At 38.4% G+C, this 19,598-nt stretch overlaps 1 long non-coding RNA gene across 1 annotated transcript in view; it reads left to right on the forward strand.

The window, feature by feature from the left end:
* The window catches only part of LOC114137029 (uncharacterized), a 32,934-nt gene that overhangs the window by 1,529 nt on the left and 11,807 nt on the right, over nucleotides 1-19,598 (forward strand). The gene's annotated exons all lie outside the window — the stretch shown is intronic.

The raw sequence follows: 19,598 nt of genomic DNA on the forward strand, positions 1-19,598 counted from the left end.
GAACACAACTTATGACTGCTGAACTCCCAAGATCTGTCTGCTGTGCTCGTTTTTCAAAGATGACTAGTCCAGACAAAGTCAGGTCTGCTTTGACTAAATTTATTTAGTTTGTTACAGTTCCACTTTTCTGTTCGTCTGGAATGACTTTACTTCAAGGGGGACTATAATATGTTTGCCAGGCACATATAGCATAATCAAATAACTTGGGTTACCTTCAACTGCTATGAAAATCCTGCATATATCAAACAAATTTGACTCCCCCAGTTTGATGCCTTGGAATTGGCCTCTGTCTCTTTAAGAAGCTCCTTCTCTTTCAAGCGTTTAGGCAAACCCAGAAATTAAAAAATTTCTCAAACATCCATGAAGGAATTGGGATCGGAGTTTCAAAATGGTGTCCTTTTCCTTTCACTTTATAGTTCTGCGCAACTTTGTAAAGTCCCATAGCAGCGTAAGTACTTTTGCGGAGTGCTGTAGTTTGCAGAAAATGCTGAAAACAGTTTTTGGTTTCTTTCTCTAACACAACAAAGTCATGGATGTAAACAGTGTAGGTGAACCAAGTATGTGAGCAGGATGATTTAGTCGCATGTGAGCACCTGTCCCTTTGTGTCTGGTCCCAGGGAAGTTTGAGCAGCAGCCGGTGCTGTGATGTCCGGGGCTCTTAGGGGTCAGGACAGGAATTATTGAACAGAGGGTGGCTGACAGAGGGAGCTGGCACTGGGACCAAACAGATGTTGCAATCATAAAGAAATACACAACCTCTGAATTAAATATGAAGAGAGCAGAGCATGAATCGAGGATGGTCTGGACTTTGTCTCTTCTGTTTTATAAACGGCAGCAGCTTTTCTGAATTTTGAAAATGAGCTATTGGATTAATGGTGGCCAGGTGAATTATACTTAAATTATGCAGCTGCCTGAAAATGAAATTTTAAGAAAGCCTTTAAAAGCATTTTGCATGTAGACAGCTGTTCGGGACATACTGCAGATTCATTATTCAGGAACAGGGGTCTCTGGACGCGGCACGGTTATGTCAAAGTGTTTTAAGGCATTTATGCCACAACGGCTCAGCAATGAAATCTGTAAAAAAGAGAGGAATCTGACAGAATGTCCTCTGAACATTGTTTTACTGTGGGTATTTTGTTTTTCCATCATTTTTACAGACAGTCTCACTCAAAAGGAATCATGGGTCTGTCTGAATATTTGATGCCAGCCAAGGCTTGTTTTTACTGAGACGAATCTTTTTTTTTTCCTTCAGATAAATTGGAAATTGTATATGGCTTCCAGATAATTGCAGATTTTAATATAAAACAGTGGTACCTTTTGGAAAAGCAGCAAAGATGCCCCTCATAACTCTGGAGCAGCTGCAGAAATCCACAACTCAGGTGGGAGAATCTGTCAACAGGACAAATATTAGTCCTTTAAACAAGCAACTATTTGTAGTTTGCCACAAAAAATGAAAAGAACAAAGCAAACTCTTGTTAGATACAACAAAAATTGAACTGTTTAGCCTCCGTATGTATAGAATAAACAAATGCATCACCTTTAACAGTTCATCCCCATAGGGGGATATTAGGAGTGTAGTGACACATGTATTTGAACCAAATATGTCTGGTTCAACCATGTCTGTTTGGTACCCATATCAACAAGTACAGTTTGTTTTGTTTCTGAATACCTGCAGGGTATTTATATTTCAAAGCTAAATATCAAGGTAACATTTTGTTGGACATCTTTAGAAATGGTGACATTGAAACAAAACAGAGAGCTCTCCCTAAAATCACTAGGGAGTGATCACTAACAGGAATTAAGAAAGAAAGAGAGAAAGAAAGAAAGATGGACAAAACCAAAACTTTGTCAGTGCACTCGTCTTTCAACAGTGGGGTAATCAGTTTGCTCTTCACTTATCTGGATTACTCACATCAAAACAGCTCAAGTCTAAATCCAGCTGCCTGGAGCAGTCAGTCAGTCCAAAACACTGCATAGGAGACGCAGTAGACTGAATCTGTGTCCGTTTCACTAGAGGGGTTTTCCCAACAAGTGCATTTTCGTGGTGCATTCAAGTACATCCTATACACAGGGTTATCTAAATACTAAAATGACTCCAACATGATTTAAACTTTTTTTATTCTGAAATATTTGCACAGTACAACCGTCCATCTATCCACTGTTGGACCCTTAGATAATATTCTTCAGTATAGATGAACATAATCCCAAGACTTCTTATAAAACCAAATTGGATTTTAGGAAAAATCAAATATTTATTGTTTTTTGACAGGAAAAGAAACATTGTTTATATATATATATATATATATATATATATATATATATATATATATATATAGGGCTGCACAGTGGCGCAGTTGGTAGCACTGTTGCCTTGCAGCAAGAAGGTCCTGGGTTCGATTCCCGGCCGGGGTCTTTCTGCATGGAGTTTGCATGTTCTCCCTGTGCATGCGTGGGTTCTCTCCGGGTACTCCGGCTTCCTCCCACAGTCCAAAAACATGACTGTCAGGTCAATTGGTTTCTCTAAATTCTCCCTAGGTGTGAGTGTTGTGTGTGAATGGTTGTTTGTCCTGTATGTCTCTGTGTTGCCCTGCGACAGACTGGCGACCTGTCCAGGGTGTACCCCGCCTCCCGCCCGGAACGTAGCTGGAGATAGGCACCAGCAACCCTCCCGACCCCATTAGGGACAAAGGGTGAACAGAAAATGGATATATATATATATATAAATATATATCAGGGAGGCCAAACCAGTCTGAAATATCTCAGTCTGCTCTGCTTGTTTAGCAGAAACCATAGCCCACCATTCTGGATCAATTCATGGGGTGTGTTTCAAGCAGAAATTCACCTCCTGCTTTTATCTAGGAACTCATTATTATCCATCAAATAACCACTATCCCCTACTTCACTCTGCTGCAAAAGTTGATAAAATCACACATCATAAGTTTAAAATTTATGAAAAGCCTTTGAAATTTGTACAAATCTGCTGTCCTACTTTTATCATATTTAGCTTTTATTGATTTTTTTCAACTTAAAATTTACTATTTGACTAATCTCTCTATTCTTTATTTTAAGAAAAATACAACCTTTCATATTTAAGTTGAGTCCATGACAATAAAAAAAAAAAAGAACTTACACCTGTTAGCTCTGAGCGTTTCCACTGGAGCCCGGCTCTGAAAATTGCAGCGGCGGCTATAAAGAGAGAAAAAACCGAAGGGGTCATGTAAGTATTTATTCACTCCTTCATATCTCTTTGTGAGAAACGGAGCAACTAGGGACACAATTGCAGCGAGATCATTGTGAATTCTTGGCAGAGGGATGAGGGACACTATTAAAAAGGCAAATGTGATTAATTTTTAGTGGGAAAGCTCTTGTGTTGGCAATTGTCAGGGAGGTCGGGCTAAAGGGATGTGACACAGAAATTACTCTGCCTCCCAGGCTTCAAATGTGTCTCGTCACTCTGAGGAAATATCAGCAAGACGGAGAGGCTGACAAAAACACTCTCATCTAATAGACTTTTTGTAAGGAGCTCAAGTGGTGAGATTGTGGCTGAAGACCACCAAGCGATCTATTACTCATAAATCTCAGATTGCTTGTAATTTATTGGATCTGTAGATGCGGGAGAGATGCAATATAGTCTCATCTTCCCAGGGAAAAAAACATGAATTATCTGAATTTTTTTTCTCTGCTGGTGTTTTTCCGTAAACCTGGTCGAACTGAGACTCTTCCCCCCTACAGAGTGACATTTTCCAGGCAACACAATGGCACAAGCCACACTCCAACACTTTCCTGAACGCGGCGGGGCTGCAGCACTTCCTTTACTCTGCAGTTGTCTCTTTGAACAAAATGCTAACAGCAAAGGACAGGACCCAGGTCACACTAAAGGTTATGTCTTTTCCCATTTCATACAGTCGAGGGTTACTGCTCTTTATAAATTAAATATAACTAATTTGATTGGCAAAAATATCTGAAAGTAATAGCGTAAAGCGAAAGTAATGCTAACACGTTAAACTTTGCACTGTGCTGCCACCACCAGGAGATCACATGTTCAGGATAATGTGCTAATGTGTTAGTTTTCCAACAGTTTTGTTTTTTTGCATGTAAAATAATGGTCTCATGTGATCACAGCATTTTTGTCCTTATAGTTCCTGCATCCCTTATGTGCCTTGTTCTAAACAAAAAACATGGCTTCCTTACAGCAAAGGCCAAATTAAAGACCAGAGTCTCGTCAACAGATTCTCCTGTCTGAGCTGCAGCTTCTCCTTACCCAGTTTGTTAGTTAAGGTGGTAGTTTTGTTGTTCAGTAAAATTCTCCAATTTTCAAATTGTCAAATTTAGCAGAGCTCCAAGAAATGTTCAAAGCTTGGGATATTGTTTAACAACCTTACCCTGCTTTTACCTTCTCCACAGCTTTCTCCTTGATGGGTCTGCTGTGTGTATCTGCTTGACCTTCATGGTTCTGCTTGTTCTCTAATGTCATTCGAGGCCTTCAGAGAAGAGAATCTATTTCCTAATTAGGGGACATGAAACGCCAAGGGTTATCAGCCTGAAGGAGATTCAACACAAACACACCATTGTTGTGTCATCTGATGTACATTGAAGTTTCTGCATGCAATCTTACAAAATGTGAAAAATTTCTGGCGGTAATACTTTTACAATTCAGTCTATAAGCCACTCTTATTATCTGCACTTACCACGATAATGTTAAATGACGGGACATTTAAACAAATCTTGTTTCTTTTTTTATTACTGCACATTGCCATTTGATCTTTTCTATGAAAATTAAACAAGAGCAGTCATAAAATGGCTGGACTTATGGAGGGTGAAAAGTTCTGTTGAATAACTTTTTAATACCAAGTCATGTTTCGTTGTAGTAACAGCTCAAACTTTTTCCCATCCTGAAAATATAGGCAGCTCTTTTAACTAACATAATAGTCTCCAAAAGTGGCATGGTTCATTCACTGAAAGTTTGAAAAAAAACCCTCTTATTGTCAAGAAGTCTTAAGCTGTCAGAGATCACAGTCTCACAATCCCTGTGTGCTTGTAATCACGGATTAGGCCGTGATTTCCATGTCTTCCTCGCAGCATTACAGTTCCACATCCACAGGCGGATGACACTTTGCTCCACATAGTGCTGTGGTTTACTTAGAGGTAAAACAGCTCACGTCCCTGTGTCCCATTACCATGACCACCTTGAGATAAATGGCTCTTTCTCCCTGCTGCCATAAGGTTTTATATCAAGCGACATGTGTTGACTATCTGACTGCAGGTTATATTGTTGCTACTGAAATAAAACAATCACTTTCAGCGCCGTTTACAAAGCGCCTGCCTGTGGTGTGTGTAGCACCAGGCCGACTTGTGCACACGGTGTTTATAGATGTAAGGAAAGGACAGTGGCAGGTGACAGGTTAACTCTGCTGCGTAAATTTCTGGGCCGTGTATGATGTAGCTCTGTGATCCTGTGGTCCTTGATTAGATCTGAGCTAGTAAATATCCTGTGATTAATCAAAAGGGCTTGTTCTGCGTGTAGCGTCTCCGTGTCACCTTCACAGTCAGGGAGCAGGGCCGCCTTGTTTATCCCAGTTCTATCTCTTCAGGCCCCAGCCTTATTTCATCACAGCTCACAGAGGGGGATGTAAAGACTCCTACAAAACAAAAAATCCATGAAAAAAGTTGGAATATGTGAGTGACTTTGGTCACAAAGAAAGCAATGCATTGAATCTGTAATTAATATATTTGTTGTGTATTCAATCCTTTAGATATTTAGTTATCAATCAATCAGGCTGAACAGATTTACTTTAACAGCTCTGAATGGTGATCTCAAGGTGCAGAAAATAACATTTATTTCTTAGTAAAATGCACAAAAACAGAAAATTCTCACTTTTTATAGTCTCCAAATGCAACATAAAACAGAATGTTTGTTGGATACATCTTTGGAGATTTTCTAATAATCTCTTTATTGTCTTTTGGTTGAAAACTTCTACCTTGAACAGAGACACTACGGCACATTTCTTATGATTAATGTTGATTCCATTTTCTTGTTAAATTATAATAAAGTTTTCAAAAATAAGCAACCTTGGGAAATAAAAATTGGACCAGCCCACATCAGCTCAAACCTAAAATAAAATAAACTGTAGCTACACACAGATACAGTGGCAGAAATATTTATATCTCTTGAAATGTGAGATTAATGTTTGAAAAATGTGAGTCCTCCTAAAATGAGGTGGACTACAACTGTTAACGTTGCTGCTGCCACTAGTCTGGAGGGGCATACAAGAATCAAAGCAACACTCCAGGTATGTTTTTTGATCAGGAAATAACATACCATGATATCAAGCCAAAAAAAACACTTGAATTTACATGATGGCTCTGATTTCCCACATTTGAGAACAATCATTTATTAAAGACAGCCTATATAGAGAATGGAGCAAAACTTGGATTAGCCTGCTCTGGTCTCAATGGGCTCAAAATAATTTTTGGGCTACATGCAAAATACTATGCAGAAGAAAATTTGCATTGCTTAAAAACACCATTGCCACAGTGAAAAATGGCAGTGGCAGCATCATACTGTGAGGATGCGTTCTTCAGGAGAGACATCACAGAATAATCATGGAAGCAAATCTGATAGAGGCTGCAAAAGTAGTGAGATCGAGGCAGATTTACACCTTCCTGTTTGACATCCAATCGGAGTTTCATCTATTTTTAAAAGAGGAATGAGTCAAGCATTGACTCAGAAGAGCTGAAAACATACACACAACATTTTTTATTTGTAAAAAACAATGAAAATATGAAATGACGCAGAAGTTTTATTGTTATAACATAGTCAAATTTGAAAAAACTCAGAGGCTATTGATAATTTATCAAGGCACTGAATATACAGCAGCACTATCAGTTCAAACAAGCAGGCCTTAAGCTCAAATTACTGAATATAAAACAATCCTTATCCTTTATGTGCAGCATAATTAGCTCCCAGCATTGACGATATCCCCTGGTAACACTGTCTGCACAACCTCTTTACATCCATGAAACATGTTCAACCAAAGGCTAACATGATCATGGGTGATTACAGTAATTAATAGACTGAACTAATTACTTTAGCCAGTTGACGTTCAGTGCTTAATCCTGAGCTTGTCCAGCCCGTATCAAATCTTTTCTAATTAACCACTCTACTGTGTTTCCTGCAGCCTTGTGTGTTATAAATGCTGCAGTCTTAGTTATCACCTGAATGGGGGGGGGAAATACTTTCTTTGACAATCAGCCCCCTATAAGAACTCAGTTGGAAAATACATTCTGATGTTGTTCAAAAACCACAATTTAAGCAATTGTTGCACCCATTCGCTGATGACCCCATTCACTGTCATCCAAAGACAATCTTTGAGACATGCATGTCATGTTAATAAAAGCTCTAAAGAGTACGGACCCTTCCACCGCAGAACAAGTCCAGACCTGTCTGGGAATATAGATCTCTAATTGCTTTTGTGAGGTGGTGCCGCAGAACTGTGCTTCCCACGTGTCAGATCTGCCAAATCCCAGCGCACATCACTGTCAATAAACTGGAGAAATCTCCCTAACAAGCTTGCGATTACATAAATCTATAGCCACTCTGGCACCCTCAAGACTGAACGACTTTCAAGGAGACTTCATGTTTGATGTTCGGGAGCTTGATTGCATTTCGGGGGGGTAAAAAAAAGAAAGAAAAGCTACTGTATTGGGAAAGTGTCGAAACAGTCTAGGTTTGCTAATTTTGTCACAGTCGATTTTAAAGCCAGACCCTGAGAGTGGGAGGCTTTGGGATGAAGTTTCTGAAGGCTTTGCAAAGGGGTGTGAGTGAATTTGACAGGCTCGGTGAAATATGCCACGCTCGACCCTTTTTTCATTATAGGAGCTGGGACAAAAAATGCAAATCTGCGGTCCTCCCTCATGAGGTCATTAGAGAAGTGATATCTCAAACAACTGAGTCATAACGACAGAGAAAATTAATTCATTCTCCATCTGATCAAATTCAAAAATCTTTAAAAAAAAAAAATACTTTTTGCGATCCTCTCCAAAATCGCTGTTTACATGGCTTCACTGTTCACATCTGTGGTCATCAGGGCAGTAACCACATCCTGAGCAGAGTGACTGATAGACTGGATCTGTCTTATGGCCTTCTCTTAAGAGGTGATGAATTGGCTTAATGGTGGGTGGAGCACACAGAGGGAGGAGAGAGTGGGGGTAATAAACGACATGGTTTTATAGCCTATCAGCATTGTCATACTGCTGCTGTAATTTTTTTTTCTGCACCATAAGGCGGGCTGGATATTAGGCACTAAGCTTGGTTAAACACATTTACAAATGCTGCCTCTTGCTGCCGTGTGTCACCACCAGTAAGGAAGGCTGCCTGGAGACTTTATGACTATGTTTATCTAAGACTAAAAGGAGACTTTTTGTGTTACATTTTATAAGCTTACAATGCTTACAAGCACTTCTAAATGAAATGTGAAATGTTTTTGTAAAGATCCAAGCTGGTTCCCACGTAGGTGTAACTTCTAGTGTCCGATTACACTTAATAATTGTTGAATCCTGAAGGTATGCTGCGTCAAGCTAGCTCTAGGATCCCACAGGCAGACACTGGCTTGGTCATACAGTAATAATCTGGTCTGGAACTGGACTTTTGTGGTTGTTATACATGATCCTGCAAATACAACACCTATTAAAAAGTATTAAGACTCTTAACTTTCAGCAAATTTAGTCACTTTTCAACCTTGAACTTCAATGTATTTGGTTAAGATTTACTGTGACAGACCAACAGTTTTTATAGTAAAGTTGAAGAAAAAGGATACATGGTTCACAAGATATTTTCCAAATAAAAACCTGAGAAGTGCAGGGTGCTGTTATATTCAGTCTGTCTGAATCTGTAGTGTCTAGAAACCTACAGATGTCATTAAGCCTACAAGCCCTGTTCTTCAGCACTAAGCAAAGCAGATGAGCTCACATTAATGCTAATCAGACACGGTTATTATGAGCATATTTGCATTCATTTCAACATGATCTCCTTTTTCTTATATAACTTTAAAATGCACTGAGGGTTAAACTTCAGGGATGAGTCTTCAGTCGCGTGAAGACACATTTAATAAAACTATGTTTGTTCGAACTCCCGCCAACATGCTGCGAACCAGCAGCCGTAAACAGTGAGACAGGTGAGGCCCATTAGGGTGATCTTCCCCTCAAGTATTTACCAGCCTGTTTATACCACAACTCATTATTTGGGATGAATTAGCGGGCTGATTATGGTGATATGTTGTCATTTGTAAATGAGCGTGGTGCACCTGTCAGTGAGACTCATTTGCTAATAACAAGGATCCACCGAATAAGTAACATCCTCTCTAATTTCAGCTCACTCCTTGGCCGTCTGCTTTGTATTACTCTGCCATTTTCTTCCCCCTCCTCAGGTTCTGCTCAGCGTAAAATCTAACGAGTATCTCACAACAACGATCGCTTCAGAATGACTTTACTTCAGCATTTGATTTCATTTTACTTCTGTTTTTCTGGTAGTAGTATTGTAGAACTTAAGACAAAGTTGAAACCAGATTTTTACACTCACTGTAGAAAGACGCGTGATCTTTTTTTCTCACTGTCTGACATCAGTTCAAACTAAACATGTATGATTTTAGATCACTTAGGATTACATTATTTCTATTTGCTGACATTTTTTAAACGACTGAATTTTTTTTGTGAGACTGAAATCTGGATTTTGTGATTGCCACTTCTGAACAATGTCCTTCTATTTTTGATGGCTTTAGTTTGCAGTTTTCTCCTTTTTTATTGCTTGAAACAATCAAAGATAAATCCCAAATCAAGTTTTTTTGTATTTTCTGCCTTAACTTTAAAATAAATGCAAAAATAAGTAACGCTATTCACTGACGTCTTAGTGTAACGTTTTAATTTGTTAAATCTGGCTATAATAACAACAGAATTATCTTGAAATTTCTATTTAGATGCAGTTTATAAGATTACTGTTTGTATATTGTTATTATTTAGATGTCAGTTTAAACATTTAGGGTAAAATAAACCAAAATCAGACCTACAGAAATGCAGACTCAAGGAATCTGAGTCGTTGGATGGATCTGTAATCCCAGACTGACGCCAATATCGGGTCTGGTGCCGATACTACATCAGACCGCTTCCATAACTAGAACCTCGTCATGGAAAGCGCTTGTGTCCTTCCCGACAGTTCCCTCATAAAACAATTTGATGATACGTCACCTTCACCCTTTTAAATACCTTAATGAAGTATTTGTACTGCCAAGGCCACCTCTTAATGTAATTGTATTTTTTTATTTGCTTCAGCTCATCCTTTTTTTAACTCTAAGACCCTAAATTTGCCCTGTAAGTGGTCACGGTGACAGTAAACGATTGGTTTCACTGGAAGGTTGCTCCACTCCCACATCTCTTTGTCCTCCTCCTCACTTGTCTCCCAGCAAACTTTACACTGAAGCTGCTCTCATTACAGCACAGATTACAGACGCCTATTGGTCCTCATTAGTGGCCACTGATCCTTGGCTCGGCCCATGTCTTAACATCTTTTAATTATATTTCTGGAAATCTAATCAATGTTATAACTCAGATTAATCCCTCCCCCCCTCTTGCACTTATTTTCTCCCCTTTCATTTCATGATGTGCTTGGCTCGAAGGCTCAAAGGCTGTTATGACGACGGCTCGTCTGAGGCTGCCAGCCTGCCAGGTTTGTGACATGAGAGGTGAGGAGACCTTGAAGTGCTCCTATTGGAAGGACAAAGTGGATAAATGAGTGAATTTTAACCTTAAAATGCGGGCTTTAAACACGTTTACAAAATATAATAGTTTCAATACAGATATAAGTAACGGTAATTTGAGTGGTGTTACCTGTCGGGGACAACGGAGACAGAAGGCCTCTTAGTTTTTCCGTTAAATGCCATGTAAAGCTTTTGCTCTCCAGCCAGGCGCTGTGGTGTGATGTGAAGTGAAAGCCAAGGCAGGGTTTGGCACTGGACGGCCATTTTGTGTCTGGTCTGATGCGTGGTTTCACTGGGTGTCACATTGGCTACATATCACAGTGAGCGGTGGAGGCGGGCAAAGCTGCAGGTCTCATTAGAGCAAGTTCACAGAAAACAAACCCCCCAAAAAATAAGACTGCATGAATTTATAGATAAGCTTGGAGAACATACGGCGTGATTTTGAAATAATGTTTCACCTACATGAATGACGCATTTTAATTAAATTAATAATTTTACTCATCAATATTAAAAACGGAGATGCATTTTGTGGCCAATTTCAGATCACAGATATTTTAAAGTTCTGAACTGCTGGTGTAGACAATAGCTGATTCTGATTTGTCTCTAATATACAGTTAAAAATAACTTCTTTATTTGCTACTTACTCAATTAGTTAAAAACTGAACTATCTTGACAATCATCAATTATTTATGTTAGGACCAGTGGCAATCCCACACCCTTTGTGTTTGTGGGTGTGAAAGAGGGAGAGAAGGTAATAGTTTCTCTGCAATTAATCAGGATTTACCTGTTACTAAATGTTAAATTAGCATGTTTATCATTGCACATAAGTGTCTTTTTGTACCATAAACAGATGTTCAAAATGATAGTATGATAAATCCTTTTGAGTTTCCCCTGATTTTATTTCTAAATGACTCATTAATACTGAAAATAATTACATTCAAGTCCTTTTATTCTCAGTAACAACATCAGTACAGAAGATCGTTGCTGTTATTTTAGCCTTTTTGCATTTATGGCGTGTCCAGTGATGAGAAAAAAAATATATTTTCCTCTCAGAATTTTTTTTGTCTTTTAATTAAAATACTGCAGCTGTTCCAGTGGCCATGTTTTATTCCATAATGCACACAAAAAGCGGAGCTGCATTATTCCAATGCATGCTTTCTTTTTTTTTTTTTTGTTTGCCCACTATCAACCTCTATCACATAGACGGACAGTTGCAGAAACGTACAAGACAGGCAGGCTTCCCCACTGTGGTGCTGCAGTAGTCAGAGCCAGGTGCAGGAAGAACGGGGAATAAGGTTGTGTTTATTAGCAGCTCCCTTGGTGTTCTCTAAATTGCCTTGTTTGCTCGGCACAAGCACACAAACAGATGCTGTCCTCTCTGCTCTGGGTAATTCTTGTGGTCTCTGGGTATTTACCGAAAGGCCCACCCGTACCACACACAAACACACAGCGTCATTTGTGCCAGTGCGCACAACCTCTGCACACAAAACACACAGACACACACCAGACCAGAGGACTTGCAGAAACACATTTGTGTGTGAAATTTGTGGTACAGTGTGATTCACGTAAAGAAGAAGAAGAGGAAGACATTGTCACTCCAGATAAGTAATTGGACAATTTATCCCTATATAGCTGACCTCACAGTCTGCAACCATCTCATGGACACAATTTCACTCTTATTAAGAAAATCTGCATTTAGGAGGGACCAATGCTATCAGTCGAAATTAATCTTCTTTGACTGATCCCTAATGTGACCACAGTCATCGAGTAATTATTGTCTGGATGGCTGTGCACCAGCCTCATAACCACCATCCACCCCCCCCACACACATCCAAGCCAGTCCTGGTGTGTGAATCCCTCAGCAGCAGGCTGGTTACAGTGGCCACGGCGGGCGTGTCATTAAGCAGTTGATCAGGGAGTCATGATTGGCCTGCCCTGTATTATTGTGATTAACGTCCAGCCAGCAGACGACTGTCCTGTTGTCACCAGCGATACAGTCTTTGATTTTGAGACTCTCTGGGTTGAAGCTGGTACTTTGGATGTTCAGAGCACACACACCCCCGCACGCACACACACACGTTTCTTCTCATTTCATCAGTCACAAAACTGTGTGCATGCAAAGTGTGCAGCGCTTTTCCCGTGCAGCTCTGTTTTGTCTGTGTGTCCGCTCCGATTAGCTGACCCACCTCCTCTTTTTTGCAGCTTGCAGGCTGTGTTGCATCGCATGCCCATTGGCCTACATGTCTTTTGTCTCTACATGCATTGAAATCCAAACCTCTCCTTTTTATTGTCCTATGCACTGTTGTTAAAATTCACCCAATAAAAGTGTCATAACAAGCTGCACACATTTTACTTTTGGTTTAACTAAAGTGTTGTTGGTATATTTCATGTTTCTTTGGGTTGTTTTTTTTTTTTATCTGCTAAGAGGTGCTTAAAATACAATTGTTAAATTCCAATCAGTTATTAAATTTTACTCAGTGAACAAAATGTGTTACTACAAATTTTCTAAGATCATATCAATGTAATTATTGTAATTAATCATATTCTAACTAGTCTGCTTTATGTTAAGTTGTACTTCAGACACAGTTCATAACATTTGTCAGTTAAATTTGTTAGAAAACATCTTCATGATGAACACTTTGGCTAGGGCTTTTTTCTGCAGTGAATGAATGTTACTGAAATAATTGTAAACTTTTTAAAAACTTATTTGACAAACTGCCATGTAAACTTTAGGGAATTAGTCATTATATTTAATAATTTATCAGACCCTAGTGACTACATTGAAGTTGTTTATATTGAATTTCTACAAAAAAAGTAATATTAATCAGAATTACATTTTACTGTGTAGATTTCCTATGTATTCTATCCATGAGACTCAAATCCAGGGCCTTCATGCGGCAAGACAACAGTGCTACCTACAACTAAAGAAAAGCAGGAAGAAAAGATTTGTTTACAATCATTACCAAAAGCAAAAGATAAAACATGTTTTTATTTTAGTGCAATGATTTATTTGTGGCTAATGACAATTTTGTCTTTACCTCCCACAACAGCACCTGTTGCTTGTTTTCATCAATCCAGTAAGTAGATTTGTTGTCAGTAGCTTTTTGAAAAAACAATTGCAACAAATGTCCGAAAACTTGCAAAGTATAACGAGAAAGTAAATCATTTTGCAAAAGAGCAGCTGCAAGGTAGACAAACGTAGCTTTGTAGGACTAATATTAATATTGCTAATGGCCGTAGCATTAGCGATGTTGCTAAACTAGCTCAAGCTATATATGAACTTAGTAAATCCAGTCTAACAAGATGATGTGTAAATGTTTCTTAGCCAACAGCTAAATTGTGTCACTTATTTGCTCAGCCTGCTAGCTAGCTTAGCTTAGCCTGAGCGCTAGACAACAAAAACTGGATGCAAACTATGTTCTTGCTGAAATATGGAAACTTGTGACAATTTTAACCTCTAGAAAGATGAGAAATGAATTCAAAATATAACATTAGTCAGAATATCAGACTGAAAAAATATCCATTCATCCTTTCAAATTATCTTCCACTTATTCCAGATTGAGTCTCATGTCACGTGGGGAAAAGGTTTAGGACGGAGAGTCCAACAGGAACAAACTGCTTCAGTTCATTTCTGACCAGCATGTTTGGGAAGTACTTTTATTTTCTAAATTTAATTAGCTTATTTTGTAAAATTTAACCTTGATTGAGGGATAATTTTACAAACTTGACTAAAATTTCAATTGGTTTAATAATAGATACTAAACATCATAGTGGCTTGTTCTTTTCTTTCAGACCTACTTGATCAATTAAAACAATGTTATCACAGCTTATCAGTTTAAAGAAGGCAATCTAAGATGAAATGTAATTTTTTACTGGGCATCTTTTTACATCATATGAAGAGCAGATGGGGGTTATACTGGCATTGAGTCCTGTTGTAAAGAAACAGATCTGAGTCTGTTTTTAACTTCTAGCTGCTGTTTAACCCACAACAGGGAGGCATTTAAAATGGTTAACAAACCAAAAGGAGTTCATTTGAGATTAAATAACTGCACTGATTTGTGTTTGTCTTTTTTACGATTTAGATGTAACACTTGAGAAGCAGAAATCAGACTTTTCATGGATTTCATTCTTTCTTAATTACTCACTTAAACTCAGAACCCTTTCCTCCTGACTCTCATGTATTTGTGGGTAGAAAGAAGTCAGTTTTGATTACAAAGTAAACGCTGGAGCATCAACCAAAAGAAAAAAAAAGATGGGGGTTGGGGGGGTAACATGCTGATATGCATTCTATCAGGATGATTTATGCAAATTATGCACATTATTCCCGCAGGAATGTCTCTTCTGAAAGTGCCAGGATAAATTGCCGGAAATTAGCCATAAAATTCACTGTGCAGGGAGTGCGAGGTGAAGGCCGCCGAGGAGCCAAGGACATCGGGCCGTCGCAGTTACGCTTGGCCTGCCCTGCCTCCCTCCCACCCCCCCATGCTTTGGCATTCATGGCTGTTAAAGACCTCCGCTCAGACAGACACACCAAAGCCTCGAGTAGGCGCTCCGCACATCAGGAAGATCAGCCAAGCAAGTGTTGCACTAACGCCAAGGTTTCACGCTCCAGTAACGTGACAGATTTTCAATACAGTGAAAATCTGTACTTTTTTTTACATCATGAACTCAAATCCAACATGTAGATTTTTATGAATTCCCTAGAAATTTTTCAATTACTCCCATGATTCTGATAGTCGTTGAGGCTTTTGTTTACATTTAACAATGCATTTTAATATCGAGAATGCACTCCTGTAGCAATCAGGCGATGAACTGTTGTCTGAACAAGATATTTTTAATGTTGTCTTTATCAAAACATAAAATCTGAGACCGTATTAGATGATGTCTTCTTGAAAGCTGCAGTGTGTGTTTGAAAGAAACAAAGGAGACAACGTGTGTGAGTGTGGTGAACTGAGCGGTGAGTAATTCTTGCTGTTACTGTGTCATCCTCAAGTCTTTATTTTAATGCGGAAGCCAGAGTTAATGAATATCACAGAGAGCAGATGAAATCCACATCGCCTTGACTCTAATGAACCTTGAGAGGGTCAGGATCTGCATTTTGATCGGGACGAGTGATCCATGTTGGAGCACAGACTCAAAACACACAAAAACATTCACAGATATCCAATCACGGTGTGGTTTTACTTCCCTTTTATAGTTATGGCATTGAGCTTCTTGCTGCTTCCGCCTGTTCTTATGATGCAGTGTAGCTGCTTGGTCATATCTACTCTAATAAAACATTATAGTACATTATCTGATTGTTAAGGTCACACAAATGGAAAGATCACAGCTGTCTTAGCTACTTTACAGCCTTTGTACATACTGCTACTTTCTAGTCTTGAGGTTTTGAGGACACAGATGCCTCCATGTTTGTTGGCCTCTTTGGTAAAAAGGCTATAAATACATTTATTATTCATTTATTTGTTAATCTTCCTCAGAAAGCGCTTGAAAAATCAAAACTTTAATTTCAGCGCCTTCATTCAGTAGGAAGAAAATGTCACTTTCGGGCAGCAATGGTTTTTAACAAAAGCACTGGTGTCAAAACTATTGGCACCCCAAACAATTCTTACAGAGTAAATGTGAGATTTGACGGGGTTTTAATAGCAATCCAAGACTTTCATTTTGGGTTTCCAATACCATCTAACACAAAGGCTTGTATCTCTTCGATATTATTCAAAATGGGAAAGACCAAAGAACATTGCAGTTAATTAAGGCGCTGACATTTAGTCAGCAAACAACTTTGTAACAGAATAGGTTTTGTTAAAAATAAAAAAATAGGTTTTGTTAACAATAAAGTGAAAAAAAGAATAGGTTTTGTTTTACAATACTCTTAACAACGATTTTGTTATCGCTATATATATATATATATACATGTATATATATTACTATTTATTCTACAAATGGTCAGCTTCTTTAGCAAATCTCTTATTTGACTTCCCCTCTTTGTGGAAAGTGTCAGCAAATGTCTCATTGCCAACTGTCAAGTCAACCGTCTGTAGTAATAATTTGTTTTATTCTAACCAAATAATCAAAATAATCAAAAAATAATATGTCGAGTATATCACTCACTTTGTAATGAATGAGTTACATAAACTACAAATGAAACATTATGCTAATTATTTTAAATGCACCTGTATCTGCACACCTAAACTTGGCCATGTCTACAGTCAGAGTCATAATTAAAAAGTTTAACACAACTGGAACTGTGACAAACAAGGCTGGAGGAAAACACTGGTTTATCTCAAATCCATGCAAATCTCTGCAAATCTCCAAAACTCACTGTTAGAGGACTGTGTCTTATTTTTCAGCATTAGATTATGCCGCTATAATAAAATCTAATTTATTTTAAGTCTTCTCACAAACCTTCACCAGGTGGGTATGCCAATAAATGTGAAGAGCTCCATGGATCAAAACAATAGTAAACGCTCTAATCGGCATCAGTCCTACAAACAAAGCAGATCAGTGAAATTTTCCTTCCTCATTTGTAAAAGATTTATTCTTTGGCAAAATAACAACATTTAATGTCATTGCACCTGTTGTTGTTTGCACAGCTTCCTGGCAAATTGTTTATCTTTACTTTTTTTGGGGGAGTAAACAACCTGTGATGCTTCATTTTCCGCTTTGTCCACAAAGTTTAATCAGGGGGGAATAAAAGAACATCAGATTACGGCACAAAAACAGAGCCATCGGTAAACAGGGATTAGGGGATTGGGTTTTCTAATCTGATTAATATGTCAGCATCTGGAATATTAGAGATGTTACTCAATGGTAGGACTCTAGTTGAGAAGATAATCACGCTTTATTATGTCATCTATTGTCCTCTGTTAGAAGTTTCTGTGCCAAGCAAACCACCATATGTTTACTGGATCTTTAGTGAGATTAAAAAATATATCTGGTGTGAAGAATTAGGAGCACATGTGTCAGTAAGGAAAACACTATAAATAGGGATTCACCTCAATTGCCTAGGGATGAGAAACGCCCAGTTTTCATTCTATCAGTTCTGATTGACAAACGGGATGTGAAATTCTGAAAATTGACCCCACTATTTGCAAAAAGTATCGTAGTTTACAACTGCTGCCTTTTCCGGACTCTAAAGGCAGCAGCAAAATGCCGTTTTTATGAGTTTCATTTAAAAATCGAATGAAAATTACAGACAGAAGTGGGGATAACCCTGGAATACTTTTAGATGTGTGTTATAGTCCTTTTTTTTTTAATTTCAATTGGTCAAAATCAAAAGTGGTCAACTTGGCCCGAACGAGCCTGACTGGTCCATCTGCGGCAGAATATGTCATTGCTTTTTTTAGGAAAGTTGGCTGGAATGTGTATTTTGTAGATCAGTATATTTTCTGCAAAATAAATTGAAATGATTAACCAATAAATACAATCGGTACAAATCGCAGATATGGTTTTTGTTAATATACAAAACCGAGTAAAATATTCCACTCCCTCTGGATTGAAAAACAGGCCAGCTTACAGTAAGAACTGCTAACAATTAGTATAGTACTACTTTATGATTTGCTTTATTTTTTTGTAAAAAGTTTTGTTGGGTTTAAATCATTTGAATGATTTTTAGTCATGTAAAACTACTGAAGTTTACATTTGGCGGCTGCTGTTAGGTTTTTCTTTGCCCAGTAATTGTGATGTGAGAAATATTTCCCAGTGGAGTCTCAATTATAGACCTGCTAAAAGCTAAAAACATGAAAATACTCCAAAGATCCAGCTTAGAAGCAAATCTCTTCATAATAACAGAAGAGGTTTGTGCTCCAGCCTTCCAAAAATTGCAAAAAATGGAGGTCTAACTACATAAAAAAGGCGGCTGTTTTAGTTTGACCACCTCAGATTTATTAGCGAGCATTGTGTGTGCAAAACAAGAAGGCAACATTATGCCATGCTACGAGTGGCCTGACAACAATGAATTACCCCCCAGAGGTTGATTTGGTACCTCAGCCGGTGCAGCACATATATCTACTGTATGACACAGTGTGGATGAGTCTGCTGGCGTGCTTACTGATATGATATTCAATTCAGCCTATTTATGTATATTTTGACTTTAATGTCCGCCGTCCTTAGCATATATGGCAGCCCTGTTATGAAGGGGACGCCCTGCTGGAGTGTGATATGGTAAATTGGACGTTTTCTTGTTTATTAAGGGGGTGTTTTTTTTTGTTTTTTTTAATTATCTTCTATTTCTATTCATGAGTCTTGGCTTCTGTTTTTAAAAGCCTTTATTACAGATTCATTTTTAATAGGCTTGTGATTTAAAGCAATGTTTTTCTTCTGGTTGCTTTGAAATAAAACTAAAGTATCTTTAATTTTAATTTCTCAAGACCGGCTCTTAACAGCATGTCAGGGGTCATCATGTGGACATTCAAAGCACCAGCTATGTGACTCGTAGTTTGATACTGAGTCTCAGACTTCTGGACTCTACCTTTGCACATATTTTGTTGTGCTGGTAAAGGCTGGGGTTTGTTTCTCCACACATATGGCTCTTTCTCACCCCTGGGGAATTTCCTCCCTGTGGCCTAATGCGAGTATTAGTATGGGTTAAATGCTTTACTCATTTGTGCATTAATGCATATTGCATAATTAATGGTTTTTGTGAAGTCTCAGTTTCTACACAGCAGGAGAGGAAAAAAATGAAACATAATAAACATCTTGATGAAGTCCTGCAACAGGAGTTGCTTCCACTCTTGATCAAAGAACCATCCGGTGGGGATCGGAGGCATCAAACGCTCATCTAGATCCGAAACTGAGGCTGGAAATACATGCATTTTCTGCTTCGACAAAATGCCTTAATGAATTTTGTTTTAT

Source organism: Xiphophorus couchianus, chromosome 21, assembly GCF_001444195.1.
Source record: "Xiphophorus couchianus chromosome 21, X_couchianus-1.0, whole genome shotgun sequence".
NCBI lineage: Eukaryota > Metazoa > Chordata > Actinopteri > Cyprinodontiformes > Poeciliidae > Xiphophorus > Xiphophorus couchianus.